The sequence below is a fragment of the Danio rerio genome, chromosome 2, assembly GCF_049306965.1.
Source record: "Danio rerio strain Tuebingen ecotype United States chromosome 2, GRCz12tu, whole genome shotgun sequence".
Classification (NCBI taxonomy): Eukaryota; Metazoa; Chordata; class Actinopteri; order Cypriniformes; family Danionidae; genus Danio; species Danio rerio.
Window position 1 is genome coordinate 4,855,005 of NC_133177.1, and position 15,389 is coordinate 4,870,393.

Here is a 15,389-nt window from a genome sequence, read left to right on the forward strand (position 1 = left end):
CAAGAGTCTTTCTGAACCGTCCTGAGAGATGCGTCTCAACGACAGACATGACTTTACTGACGCTTCTTTGTTGTCTCTGCGTTTTTGGTGCGTCTGTATGCAGCTGGAATGACATATTCTTCTGAAGTTTGCTGAACTTGGATTAAAGCAGCCTGCAGCAGATCTGTGGCATTTTTGGATACGCACAAAACCGTGTCCGAGCGCAGGAAATGTGCTGCTTAATCATTTATTTCAACAGCGTGAAAAAGAGCGCAATCAGTTGTTAGATGAAGCATATCAGAGCAAAGAGGTAATTAATCAAGCACAATGAATGCTGCGCTCGTCTTTTCCTGAAAGACTATATAAAAGGGAAAGCCAGACGCTCAGTGCCAGACACATAATTAACCTGGGATGAACTGATTGTAAATCAATGCAATGATTTACCAGCGAAATATAAGTCGAGGATGTTTGTAAGGATGTTTTTGGCATCATTCTGACTCAAGATGTTGAGACTGGACAAAGCGATCGTACAATAACAATACATTACAGTGAATATCCACCGAATTCATACCTGTCAACCCTCCCGTTTTTCCTGGGATTCTCCCGTATTTTTCAGTTCTATCCTGCTATCATCCCGTAAAGGTAGTTTCCCGTATTTCTCCCGTATTTTCAGTCTTTCTCTGAACAGCCGAGCCTCCCTATACGCAACCCATACCGCCGAACCACCAGGGGTCGCCCCTGGCTCTAAAACGTGAGTCTGTTCTGTGCTTTTGCTTTGTTTAGAAATGAAAACACTTAAAAATAAATATTAAAAACGGCGTGATTCCATTTCTTTTTGATTACAGGTGCCGTCGCCCATCCTATACAATCCTCAAAACAGTCATATAATGGTGCATGATCAGCTGACACGCTCCATAGTGATAAACAGATGCTGTTTCCATACACACATATGGAACACACATAATTAATAATAACAGCATATAAGGATGTTGATCTTGTTGTTTTTTTTCCCAAACTAATTTTTAACTGAAATGAGCATTAAAAAGTAAGGAAAGCAGTTGAATGCTTTCATTTTAACGTTAGATGTGTGCATGTTTAAAGTGAGACCTCTTATTTAATGTAATAAAAAAATCTTAATATATGAGATTAATTTGTTGCTCTTTAAACATATTACTTACCATTTAACTGTTTATTTAAAATGAAACAACTCTAAATGAACATATTGGGTTGGTTGGGGTGTTGGGGGAATCCCTTATTATGGTGGGCATATCCATTATATCTCATCCCTTATCCCCAATGTAGACAGGTATGACCGAATTGGCTTTATCACTGTCTCTCCACTCCACCAATAGCTGGTGTGTGGTGAGCGCACTGGCGCCGTTGTCCTGTGGCTGCCGTCGCATCATCCAAGTGGATGCTGCACACTAGTGGTGGTGTGGAGAGACGCCCATCATGATTGTGAAGCGCTTTGGGGGTGTGGCCATACACAATAAATGCGCTATATAAATACACATTACATATAGGGAAATCATTAGACTAGGGAGAAGGATAACAGTGTTAACCCACTTCAAAAAACACTATCCTACAGGGTTTTTGAACCACACTATAATAAATTACTTTAAAATTATAATTTATTACATTAGAATTAATCTGTTGTGGTAATTCAGTAATAATACTGTAGTGATCTCATCAAATTACCCCACATTTTCTGTACCTATTTATACTATAACAGTACACTACCTGACAAAACTCTCGACTGAAGTTTTAGGAACAACAGATAATAAGTTGACTTCTACATGATCATTTGGTATCAGAAGTAGCTTATATGAAAGGCAAAGGCCTCTAGATTACGCTTATTTGACCAAAATAAAATATGATCATGCCTTGATTTTTAATGATTTAATTAGGACAGTGACATCTGACTTTGCTTAGACAAAAGTCTTGTCACTTCACAGAAATAATGTCCAGTATAGAATATAAAGTCCTGCTGCAGTGGAAACAGAATGACTATTGTGTCTGACTCCATCATGAGCTTGGAGGACTGCATCCAAACATCTCTGCAATGACTCAAATCACTTATTAATAAAGTTATCTGGAATGGCAAAGAAAGCGTTCCTGCAGGACTCCCAGAGTTCATCAAGATACTTTAATTTCATCTTTAATGTCTCCTCCTTTATCTTACCCAGACATGCTCAATAATGTTCATGTCTGGAGACTGGGCTGGCCAATTCTGTTCCAGTAGGTCTTCTGCAGTATTTGTGATGATTGGGATGCAGTTCAACAGATGATTCGTCAGACAAATGGACCTTCTGCCACTTTTCCAAATGATTAACTTGAAATCAAGTTAGTATTTGTTACTCTAACAACTGGGATTGATGACAAAACTTTTGACAGGTATGCTGTAGCATTCATTAACAAAGCATTGTAATATTGTATAATTTGTATTGGCCAAAAAATGTAGTATATATGAGAAAAATCACATGAGATAAAAATAAAGTGGAAGAAATTTAAGTGGTACTGCTGTGGCTGATGGATTTTATGGTGTGTTGGTTTATTTTATTTTATTTTATTTTACTGCAATTTATTTTATTTTATTTGATTTTTTAGCATGTTGCTTATATGCAGTAGGTTGTTTTGAATGGTCTTGTTATTTATTTTTTTAACGCATTTATTAACACATTTCAGTTAATTTTGCTTGTTTTGTTTGTTATTTTGTACTACACAACCTAGGTTGCTTATTATTATTATTAATTATTATTATTACTATTTTTATTATTATTATTATTATGTATTTATTATTATTATTATCATTTAAAATCATAGCTACTTTTTTAACCATCTTAAAAATAATTGATTGAACAAAAATAAATTTTATTTGATATATTTATTTTATTTATTTATTTAATTTTTTTATTTATTTTTTGATCTTGGTTATTTTGTACTACAATCTCTAGGTGGTTTATTATTATTATTATTATTATTATTATTATTATTATTATTATTATTATTATTATTATTATCATCATCATCATCATTATTGTTGTTATTATTATACTAAAACCCCGATTGCTTTTAAAATCATCTTATTTTGGCAAGTCCAGGTCAGAAAAGTCCACCACTATGTCAGCAAAGCTATTTTTTTATTTATTTTAGCTCTCTTAAAAAATGTCTCAAACTCAGTTGTAAACAGCTTTTTAAAAATATGCCAAAACAGCAACTGCAGTAAAACATAACAGCTCATTTGACTCCTAATTCTCCCTTTACCAGATGTTAAAAATGTAATTACAATCTTGTTACATTTTTATCATTCCATCTTGGGCTGGTGGTAAACGCACAGTTTTTAAAGGGAAATTCTGCCACCGTTTACACACGCTTTGCTTACAAACCTCAGTTTCTTTCCTCCATTGAACTTGGAAGAAGTTATTAGGAGAAATGGTCAAAGTCAATAACCACTGACTTCTATTTGTTTTTCCAACTATGGAAGTCAGTTGTCATAGACTTAGAACATTCTTTAAAATATCTTCTTTTTGTGATCAACAGAAAAAAGAGATTCATAAAGGTTTTTGAACTACTTGAGCATTAATTAATTAATTGAATAATTAATTAATTGAATAATTAATTTATTAATTTATTTATTTATTTATTATTTCATGTCATTTAGTTTAGTTTAATCTAATTTAGTTTGGTCTAATTTAGTTTAGTCTAGTTTAGTTATTTATTTTTGTTGTGGTTATTTTGTACTACACATCACTAGGTTATTTATTACAATTACTATTACTATTATTATTATTATTATTATCATTATTATTATTATTATTATTATTATTATTATTATTATAGTATTATTATTATTATTATTATTATTATTATTATTATCATTATTATTATTATTATTATTATTATAGTATTATTATTATTATTATTATTATTATTATTATCATTAATATTATTATTATTATTATTGTTATTATTATATTATTATTATTTTCATTATTATTATTATTATTATTATTATTATTATTATTATTATTATTATTATTATTATGATTATTTATTGCAAAACCTGCATGGTTACTTTTTAAAATAATTTATTAAATAAAAAAAAAGTAATTTGCACAGTGCAGTACGATGTGATTAATTAAAAATAAAAGTTGTGATTAATGAAAATAAATATACATTTTTAATTTCTAGCAGAAAAGATCGTTTATTTATACCACAGCAGATGGCAAAAATGGTCAGTTATGGGCTCAAGACAGACGGCCTGATGCTCTCAGTACCCCTGAAGGCATCTAACCTTTTCACTGTCTAATATTCCAAACCAAATCTCCATCCACCACCTGCTTGCTGACGTCTTGTTGGAACAGAGACTCCATTCAGCAGCCATCCAGAAATCCATGCATTTGGACCACCCATCATTGAATGAAATGGAAAATGGAGGGAAATGATACTACAAAATTTCTTAAAGGGGACCTATTTTACCCATTTTTACAAGAAAAAAAAAATAAGCCTCTGATAAATCCTACAGTGTTTCAGCTCAAAATACCACATAAATATTTTTTTTTGACTTGATGAAACTACCTTTGTCAGGCTTTGATCCAAATTGTGCTGTTGAGATCTAGTGACTGTGGATGTTATGGACAAAAAAGGCGAGTTAAAAGAGCTTATTGTATCAAAGTCCAAAATAGGCAGTCTGCCGTTCAAAAACAGAACTGAAAAGTGGAACGCAGAGCTGGATCTTCTAAAAACACAAAAGCCATCAGCTTAACCTGAACAGAGATGAGGGCTGGAGGATACGGTTAGCCCACAGCTACTTGGAGAACACCCGACATCAACACGCTGGCAGTCTGGGCAGAGTGAGAGGCATAACAAATCTCACAGTACATTCATCAAAGTATACAAGCAGATGAGGAACGAGACAGGACTGGGCAGAACAAAGAAGGTAAGCTGAGCAATGCAGACTAGAGATGAAACACGTAACAACAATAAACTGACAAGAAAGGGTATGAAGGGCAAGCCAGATATAAGGACGCCAATAAGAGTAAAGCTAGAACAGGTTAGTCACAAGGACTAACAGGTGAGAGCAGGGCACAGAAAGGACAAAACTTAACAAGGATCAAATCTGGTCCTCAACAGTGGAGGCCATTTGAGTACAGTGAACTCACTGTCATGTTCAAGAAGCCAGTCTGAGATGATTCAAGCTTCATGACATGCTGCGCTATCTGTCACAGTTATAAAGATTCAGAGTAGGATCTAAAATGCAAGTAAAAAGTTTATTTGACACAGTCAGGATAAACAAGAAAGGACAGGGAAATAGTGTAGGTTCACGAGGAGTAAAGGGCTGCTCAGGAAACAGAAAGATCGGGTCCAGCAGCCACTCCTCACAGTCCTGAGCACAGACAGACACATATGAGCAAACACAACGAACTGACAAAGAAACATTGAAGCGTCGCCCAGATATAGGCACGATAGTGAGCCTCAGCTGGTGAGCTAATCAAAACAGCTGAGTACCGTCATGGCACATGACCATAGCAAATACACGTGGACAACCAAAACAAAACAAACCCACGTGACCAAACAGACACTCTGGAAAGCGCACAAACCTGCAACCGTGACAGTTGTCCTGCTGAAAGTGGCCATCAGAAGATGTGTACACTGTGGTCATAAAGGATGGACATGGTCAGCAACAATACTCAGGTAGGCTGTGGCATTCACACAATTTTCAATTGGTACTAATAGACCCAAAGTGTGCTAAGAAAATATCCCCCACACCATTACACCACCACCACCAGCCTGAAACACTTATCCAAATCAGGATGGATCGATGCTTTCGTGTTGTTGACACCATATTCTGACCCGACCATCCGAATGTCACAGCAGAAATTGAGACTCATCAGACCAGGCAATGTTTTTCCAATCTTCTATTGTCCAGTTTTGGTGAGTCTGTGTGAATTGTCACCTCAGTTTCATGTTCTTAGCTGACAGGAGCGGTCTTCTGCTGCTGTAGCCCATCTGCCTCAAGGTTGGACGTGTTGTGTGTTCAGAGATGCTCTTCTGCAGACCACAGTTGTAACGAGTGCTTATTTGAGTTATGCCGAGTTCAGACTGCATGATTTTCAAAGTAGTCGTGTCAGATGTTTTCACACTGCATGACTATCTGGGCTAGCGTTTCGCCGCTGCTTTGTTTACACTGCAAGATGGATCGGCGACAGGGACATTCACATTGCATGATAGGAAGAATCGCCGACAACTTCGTCCAAACTACGTCTCACAGCCAAAAACACGTCGTATATCTTTTGTTATTAACTACATAATGAGAAAGAAGCCTTTAATGGGGTAGAACATGTACATGTTTGCTCACCTGGGTTTAAAGGGAATTAGCCATTTCTCCTCAACGTTGATAATAAACTAATTTCTTTCTGTATGAAACGTCAAACAGACACAGTTGCTCCTGAGTCCTGTCAAACACTAGTTTTTTCACTAGTTTTTCCTCCATTTCGTGGGTCCAAATAAACCGAAAAAGAGCGCTTTTAACTTCTCCCCCGGCCTCCCGCTGGCCTGCAGCAGGTATACACACACACGCACACACAAGCAAAAGCTGTTCTCTCATTGGCTGTAGGCGATCGCTGATGTTATTTTCAGTCAAAACTCAATTCACACGGCATGATTTGAATCGCCGACAGCTTTAGATATTCAGCACGGCAAATATCTCACAGGCATCGGCGACTCATCGGCGATTCTCTCAGATCGCGTCTTTGATCGTTCATACTGTGTGATTGTCACTCACGTGCACGAGCAGGATTTGCCTGTGATTTCAGGCATTAGTTGGCGATTTCTCAAAACCTATCGGCGAGCCAAAATCGGGGCGAAAATCACGCAGTCTGAACAAGGCATTACAGTTGTCTTTCCATCAGCTCGAACCAATCTGGCCTTCCCGCCTCTAATCTTTGGTATCAACAAGGCATTTGCACTCACAGAACTGCCGCTGGATAGTTTCTCTTTTTCAGATCATTCTCGTAAAAATTCCAGTAGATCAGCAGATTCTGAAATACTCAGATCAGCCCGTCTGGCACCAACTACCATGCCATGTGATTGCTGAGTTGCTGCCATGTGATTGGCTGATTAGAAATTTGCGTTAACAAGCAGTTAGACAGGTGTACCTGATGAAGTGAGCAGTGAGTGTATATATTGCACTAAATAGTTGACCTGTGTCTCATCTGAATGCCCTGTGTATCCTCATTTTAAGATTAATATTCGATATAAAAAAGACCCTTTCTTTGAAAATTAAGATCTGCGCATTTATTTTAATTTAGTCTTACTGATATGTCACTGCACAATAATTTGGGAAATGGTGTAGTTGACGTGAATTTAAACGGATAAAGGCACAATAAGCAAGTGAACATACAGTACATTTTAGATGCTTAAAACCAGGCCCAGCCCTAACCAGTTTGGCACCCTAGGCAAGATTTCAGGTGACGCCCCGTCACATCGCAGTAAATTCCACTGCTAGAGTATAATCATAAGAGACTGAATAGCTTTTTGATTGACTGCTACAAGCTGGGAAAACGTCAGATAAATATGCCAATGCAATTAATGTTATTGCTGAATAGATCTAATATTTACACATTTGCTTGAGGAAGGACTGATGGGGGTGGTTACATTACTAGTACTATTTACATAACATCCATGCCCTTCCATAACATTAGCTGACGTTAAAACTAACAGATAGCACTATAGCTATTTATTGATTAGCAATCTGTCAACGTTGGGATGTAAAAAAACATGGGAAAACAAATAGCTTCAAATGATAGAATACATAGCAAACATTATAAAATATTGACAATAACATAAAAGGTTTAGCCTATTAAAAACAATAGCCTAAACAGAAATTAAATAAAGCTATAAAATCTATTTAACTTTTAATTGTATTTGCATATTGATTAAAGTTACTAGTTATTTAGTGAAGAGCAGCAAATGAATCTCTCATTGTGTTTTGCTTGATAACAGAGGTGTTAATGTAAGAATGCACAGATCTATAATAAAGCATTCGACTGCTTTAGTACACGTTTGTGCTCATTTAACAGAATATTAGTTGTGTTTGAAATAAAACAAGCAGGACCAAGCAAAAAAAAAAAAAAAAACGAAAAAAATAAGCACTTTTCTGACGGTCCCTTACTGAGAGCTTGCTCAGCACGAGCTCTTCCAGTTAAACGCAGATTGCGAGGGCTCAAACGGATCAGTGGTCGTAGTGTTGAGCAAAAAAAAAAAAAGAAAAAGACAGCTGTGAAACATAACCAGCTTTGTCTTTTTGTAGGAAACTAACTTTAGATCTTTTTAGGGTAAGAGGTTTTTGAGGTTTGGCCGTCTAATACTGAATGTGTCAGGAATATCAAACACAAAACCAACTCAACCGCGCTCATTTCTGGCGCCCCCCTGGATGTACAGCGCCCGTAGCATTTGCCTATACTGCCTATGCCACGGGCCGGCCCTGCTTAAAGGGCCATGAAACCCCCTCGTTTCAGCAGGGTGTTTTCACACCTCTACTTTGGAAAAAGTCAGAAAAGTGGGCGTGTCCAGCTCTGTTTAGGGGGGAGTGTCGGAGGAACTAAAGTGGGATGGTGTGGGAGTGTCTATTTGGGCACGCGCGAGTTTCAGTCAAAATACACACACATGAGAAAGTGATGGTGTTTAACCTACATGGACATCTGTAGTCGAATTATTTGCCAAATTATTAAATGTTGGACTTTAAATGCAGTTTGGCTCTTTCATTCAGGGAATTCATTCATGCCCCTCGCGACAAGCGCGATATTTGATTTGAGGATCTGCTCTAAGCGTGTATTTTTCATGCAATGTTTGATACCGCACGGCGAATGAGAGAAAAAAAACCCTCCGCATTTCCCGGAAACTTAGATGCACACGACAGGTAGCGTCAGAAAGCCGCGTGTGTTATTCCTGTCACAAAATGCGGCGCTATGTTTGCACTCAGTGCAATAGTTAACTTAATTCGATATGAACAAACTGAATAAACAAAGAGCACTGGTCGCTCACTTACCAAATCTGTAGAGACAGGACAATCACCAGCAACTTGAACCGCGTCATTATGAAGAGAAGACTAACGTTACAAGCGAATCTGGATTACAGCGTTTGCAGATGAGAACAGCTCTCAGGTAAACAATAATCCTCCTTAGACACTTAAGTTATTGTTGTCGAGCGTCGCGTCAACTGTTAATCCACACGTGATCCAGCTGAGCTCTCACAGAGAGAAAATGAAAACGAAACTTAACGGCAGCAAACTATAAAAGCAACACTTCACGCTTGTTTTGCCAACAAAACGTGGCGTCTTTGTGGTGTAAACGCGGTGACACTAATGAATATTAATGAAGTTGCACAATAGAGCGCGCTGATTGGTTTGAACCAAGCCTTACTCATGCATTAATGCATCACACTGTAAGACGTAATAAGACACACTCTGGCACAGACGCTCAGTCTGCACGCTGGAATACACGCTATTATGTCATGACCGTGACGCAGCTTCAAAAATTCGTTTCAAACAGGAAGTACGAATTTGCTTGAAATAATGCAAAAACAACCAATTTACACTTTTTTGTGAAATATAGGTGTCCTAATAGTGTTTTTAGCAGTGTGGGACACATATACTACTGTCAACAGCTCAAAAAATGTGTTTTGGTGTGACCCTTTAAAACCATTTAAATATATTTACATTTCATTCTAATTATTCTGTCGGTCAGTAATCAGTGGCGTTTCTGGTGTGTGGGATGCAACATTTCCTGTGTGAATCAACTATAAATTCTATATATTTATTTATGATACCAAATGTAACAGTATGCCCTCTCTCTTTTTCTTCCTACCTCTCTCTCTATCTACTTTTACGTTCTTTGATATCTCCATTCTGTTCTGTTGTCTGTATTTCTCAGTCTGTGCACAGATCAGTTGTTGGTGTCAGATCGTATAATAAGTATGCGAATTTCCACTATAGGTATCAAGTGCATCCCTGATTGTAAGTGTATTCAGGACTGACAGCGGTATTCTGTGATTTAATCACTAAATCCACCAGAAACGCTATCACCACAGACATGCCTGCTCTCGAATGAAAAGCAATTGCCTTCTGCTTGGCATGGGAAAACGTTTGCGCTCTCACTGCTTTGCTATCAATCTCACCAATCTGTGCCAGTGGACAGATACCTTAAGTCCGGCCACTTACAAACAACATGTTCCTTCAACAAGACCCCAAATACGTGACACTAGACTTCTACAGAAGTGCAAAAACACACATTTTTGTTGTTGTGTAAAATGAACACTTGGAGGCAGTGAAAGGACTGTAGCCTGTTGAATGAAGTTAGCAGTGACTGTGTGATGCTATCTTATGACTGAACAATTTGCAGTTTAGTGTATACTCCATCAGCTGTTTTAATTTCTGTCAGCTTTTTGTGTTTGACTGCTTGGCACCATATTGTGACTGAATAATGTACACTCAAAAAAATGACATGTTGGCGTTAATTAACTTTTTTTTGTCCACTCGTTCCACGTAACTGAGTTAAGTTACCTTTAAGAAAGAATATTTATTTTAGTGAACTTAAGTTAGTTACATAAAGGTAATGTAATGTTGTTTAGTTCAATCAATGTAACATTCAGAATTTAGCTTTAATCAATGTAGTTATTTAAGTTCAATTATTCTAAAATTTATATTGTTATGTTTAACAAAATAAAAAAACAGTTTCTGTTTCATTGAGTTTATTCAATAGCATTTTTACAGTTTTACAAATTTTCCAGCAATAAAATGATTATCAAAATCCAAATATTGTCTTTATCTGTATCTTCACTTATTACAATAAGTTAAATACTGTATGTACAATATACTATTAAATTAATATTAATACAAGTATGAAGTAAATTAAAAACAATAAATGATTTACAAAAATAAGCTTACAAAAACATCATAAAATACACTTTTCAAATTACTTTTCATATATTACAAAAAACATTTAAAAATAATATTCTGCCATTAAATGAGTTACAAAAATATACTTAGAAAAATTAAGTCTTCTTTTGTAAACTATGCTGTAACTTCTTTACACTGAAAAAGCAGATAACACTTTAGTTGTTCAAAGAAAGATTACCACTTTAAAGCAATGTAACACAATCAGCATTACATCATAAATTAGACCAACCATCACAGAACATGCAATAGCTAGACACATTCATCTCTCTGGGCACCATTTCTGCACATTTGCACTAGACACTTTCTTACAACCACTCCCTATATCTAAAAAAACAAACACACACGCAAAAAAACATTGTGCATGAAGTCTGCTTCACACAGGTGAGTGGGCTTGACAAACCACATGTAGAAGCATTCTTAATTCTTAACATTTTTTGTATAATTAGCACATCTTGGGTGTATTGCCTCTTCTTGTTGATTTGCTGAATGTCTCCTCAATTGTAAGTCACTTTAGACAAAAGAGTCTGCTAAATGTTAATGTAACTACTGTAGATTCATAAGGTGGTGTTGCACATCAAGGTTTGTGCTTCATCATGCCCAGCATCCTAAAAATGTCAAGTAAAAAAATAAAAAGTTTACCAACAGATCAAAGGTGAAAGGAGGAAATAGTTTAAGAGGAAAATGCAAAATGTAAAAAAAAAAAAAAAAAAAGTAAATGGCTTACCGTGTACTCACTCACAAGGGCTTTTTCTGAATGCATTCACACCTTTTTTTCCACTGGTGATGTTCTAAACGACATGAAATGACAATTAGTAATTTACTAAATAATTAGTAGTTAAAATTACTAGTAATTTTTACTGTACATCATTTTAATGCGTGTCTAGGCATCTAAAGGCATAGTACCTGGATTATCCACAGTCTCCTCAACCAGATATGGGACAGAGGCTGAGCTGTAACCCTGAGGGAGAAAAAAGATGCGAGTGAGCAAAGATTTGTAATAATAAAATATAATAATATAAATATATAGCATTTAGAATAATATATTTATAATAATAAAAATGAAAAAAAAACTGCAAACTACTAAACTTAAAAGTTTAAATGTGTTAGATGACCAAACATATAAGCTTACATTAAATATGTCATCATGCTAGATGTCATCCTATATACAGTAAGTGTCACATATGCTTGTGCCAACACCACCTTTTAATTAATATTATGTAAGTTATCAAAACTGGCATTAAAACTTGATAAACTGCTTGACACTCATTTAAAATTAGACTATTTCTTACTACCAACGTTTGCAACTTTATTTTGGGGTTAATATATACCAAGTTTAAAATTTCACAGGAATGCAAAAAAACTAGAAATTAATCTGCCTTTAATGTGAAAAAGACACAGGAAACATGACAATTTCATAACAATACTATACACAAACACAACATAGTATTACAAGGAAGTTCATTAATGATTCAAATGTTGTCACAGCCTCAGTATGAATATATACAAAGTAAAAAAATCTCACCTGCGTCCACATTAAGGAAAGCTTTCTGTGCACGTTCTCAATTTGTACTGTAATCTTCATCTTTTGATTCCCATATTATGGCGCCGATCTAAACGAGCTGAGAGTGATCGTTGTGGTTTGAATCTTCTGACTTCCTGTGTTGTTTTGAAACTGCGCATGTGCAGATATTACTCCACCTATTGACCAAAATGCAGTACTGCAGAAGCAACACAACTCCCTTTCATTCATGTTAATTAAGCAAGCTGTTTAAATGTGAAAACTTACTTTTTCTAATTTTTTCCAACATAACACTTTTATTTTTAGTACACAAACATAAGCAAATTGTTTAATTTAAACATAGTTATATTCTTTGGACCAACAAAAGCCAAAATTCATTTTTTTGAGTGTACAGGTTAGTGTATACTCCATTAGCTGTTTTCGTTTTTGACTGTTTGGCGCTATCTTGTGACTGAATAATGAGCAGGTTAGTGTATACTCCATTAGCTGTTTTCATTTTTGACTGTTTGGCGCCATTTTGTGACTGAATAATGAGCAGGTTAGTGTATACTCCATCAGCTGTTTTCATTTCTGCCAGCTTTTTGTGTTTGACTGCTTGGCACCATATTGTGACTGAATAATGTACAGGTTAGTGTATACTCCATTAGCTGTTTTCGTTTTTGACTGTTTGGCGCTATCTTGTGACTGAATAATGAGCAGGTTAGTGTATACTCCATCAGCTGTTTTCATTTCTGTCAGCTTTTTGTGTTTGACTGTTTGACGCCATCTTGTGACTGATTAATGCGCAGGTTAGTGGATATTTCATCAGCTGTTTTCGTTTTTGACAGTTTGGCGCCATCTTGTGACTGAATGATGCGCATGTTAGTGTATACTCCATCAGCTGTTTTCGTTTCTGTCAGCTTTGTGTGTTTGACTGCTTGGCACCATATTGTGACTGAATAATGTACAGGTTAGTGTATACTCAATTAGCTGTTTTCGTTTTTGACAGTTTGGCGCCATCTTGTGACTGAATAATGAGCAGTTTAGTGTATACTCCATCAGCTGTTTTCATTTCTGTCAGCTTTTTGTGTTTGACTGCTTGGTGCCATCTTGTGACTGAATAATGCGCAGGTTAGTGGATATTTCGTCAGCTGTTTTCGTTTTTGACAGTTTGGCGCCATCTTGTGACTGAATGATGCGCATGTTAGTGTATACTCCATCAGCTGTTTTCGTTTCTGTCAGCTTTGTGTGTTTGACTGTTTGGCGCCATCTTGTGACTGAATAATGCGCATGTTAGTGTTTACTCCATCTGCTGTTTTCATTTCTGGCAGCTTTGTGTGTTTGACTGTTTGGCGCCATCTTGAGACTGAATAATGATCAGGTTAGTCTATACTCCATCAGCTGTTTTAATTTTTGTCAGCTTTACATTTTTGACTATTAGCGCCATCTTGAGACTGAATAATGATCAGGTTAGTGTATACTTGATCAGCTGTTTTCGTTTTTGACTGTTTGGCGCTATCTTGTGACTGAATATTGTGCCGGTTAGTGTATACTCCATCAGCTGTTTTCGTTTCTGTCAGCTTTGTGTGTTTGACTGTTTGGCGCCATCTTGTGACTGAATATTGTGCCGGTTAGTGTATACTCCATCAGCTGTTTTCGTTTCTGTCAGCTTTGTGTGTTTGACTGTTTGGCGCCATCTTGTGACTGAATAATGCACATGTTAGTGTTTACTCCATCAGCTGTTTTTGTTTCTGTCAGCTTTGTGTGTTTGATTGTTTAGCTCCATCTTGTGACTCAATAATGAGCAGGTTAGTGTATACTCCATCAGCTGTTTTCGTTTCTGTCAGCTTTTTGTGTTTGACTGTTTAGCGCCATCTTGTGACTGAATAATGCGCAGATTTGTGTATTCTCTATCAGCTGTTTTCGTTTCTGTCAGCTTTGTGTGTTTGACTGTTTGGCGCCATCTTGTGACTGAATAATGCACATGTTAGTGTTTACTCCATCAGCTGTTTTTGTTTCTGTCAGCTTTGTGTGTTTGATTGTTTAGCTCCATCTTGTGACTAAATAATGAGCAGGTTAGTGTATACTCCATCAGCTGTTTTCGTTTCTGTCAGCTTTGTGTTTTTGACTGTTTGGCGCCATCTTGTGACTGATTAATTTGCAGGTTTGTGTATACTCCATCAGCTGTTTTTAGTTCTGCCAGCTTTGCATTTAATTTGAAGAATGATTTAACTATTGAAGTTCTGAACAATGTTTTGTACGCATTGTAGCTATTACCATTAAAATTAGAAAACATGGCCTTTATATATATATATATATATATATATATATATATTATTTATTTTTTATAATTATTTATTTTTATTATTATTATTTTTTAAATACTGTAAACATTAGATCATAAGACTATGTATTTTATGCTGAGGCTTGGTATTTCTTGCTTTCCAAACTATTTGAGATGTGACGGGCCACATGGAGTTTACACAAACTGAAAATACCTTATAGTAAGTTTCCGTGGCTACACAAGAGACTGGAAGGAAGGAATCTCTCAAAACAGGCTGATATTTACACAGAGATGCACCAGTGTTCCCTTCTGAAGGTATGTGGAGTGTGTAACTGCTTGTTGTGCTCTTTGGTTCACAGACAACATTAGACAGGACAAATGACAAGCCCCATCAATCAAAGCAGAGTCTGGTGCCAAGAGTAAAACATATCTGGGATTTAGAGGAAGTTAAGCATCTCACTGATGTGGTTTTTCAGACTGCAGAGCTGACAGGCCGTCTATGACCTTTGCATGGCATTCCATCTTATTCCAGAGAGATCTGCTTTCCTGCAATGAGACAACCCAATAGCGCACTCGACGAGAAGAAAAAAAAACACTCTCGCCCTACAAACCACCTCTCAGAGCCAAACAGAGTCAGCTTTATTGAGTTAGTGGAGTGTTAACATAGTCTA

General features: G+C 36.3%; 1 protein-coding gene and 1 long non-coding RNA gene across 2 annotated transcripts in view; both read right to left on the reverse strand.

Annotated features, from left to right (window-relative positions):
• tmtopsa (teleost multiple tissue opsin a) overlaps positions 1-15,389 on the reverse strand; it is an 84,411-nt gene that overhangs the window by 7,501 nt on the left and 61,521 nt on the right.
• Positions 9,841-12,563, reverse strand: LOC141377735 (uncharacterized). Its single transcript, XR_012390325.1, has 4 exons — positions 12,459-12,563; positions 11,840-11,894; positions 11,661-11,724; positions 9,841-11,541 (listed from the first exon to the last, which is right to left on the reverse strand). It is a non-coding gene; the product is annotated as an uncharacterized lncRNA (long non-coding RNA).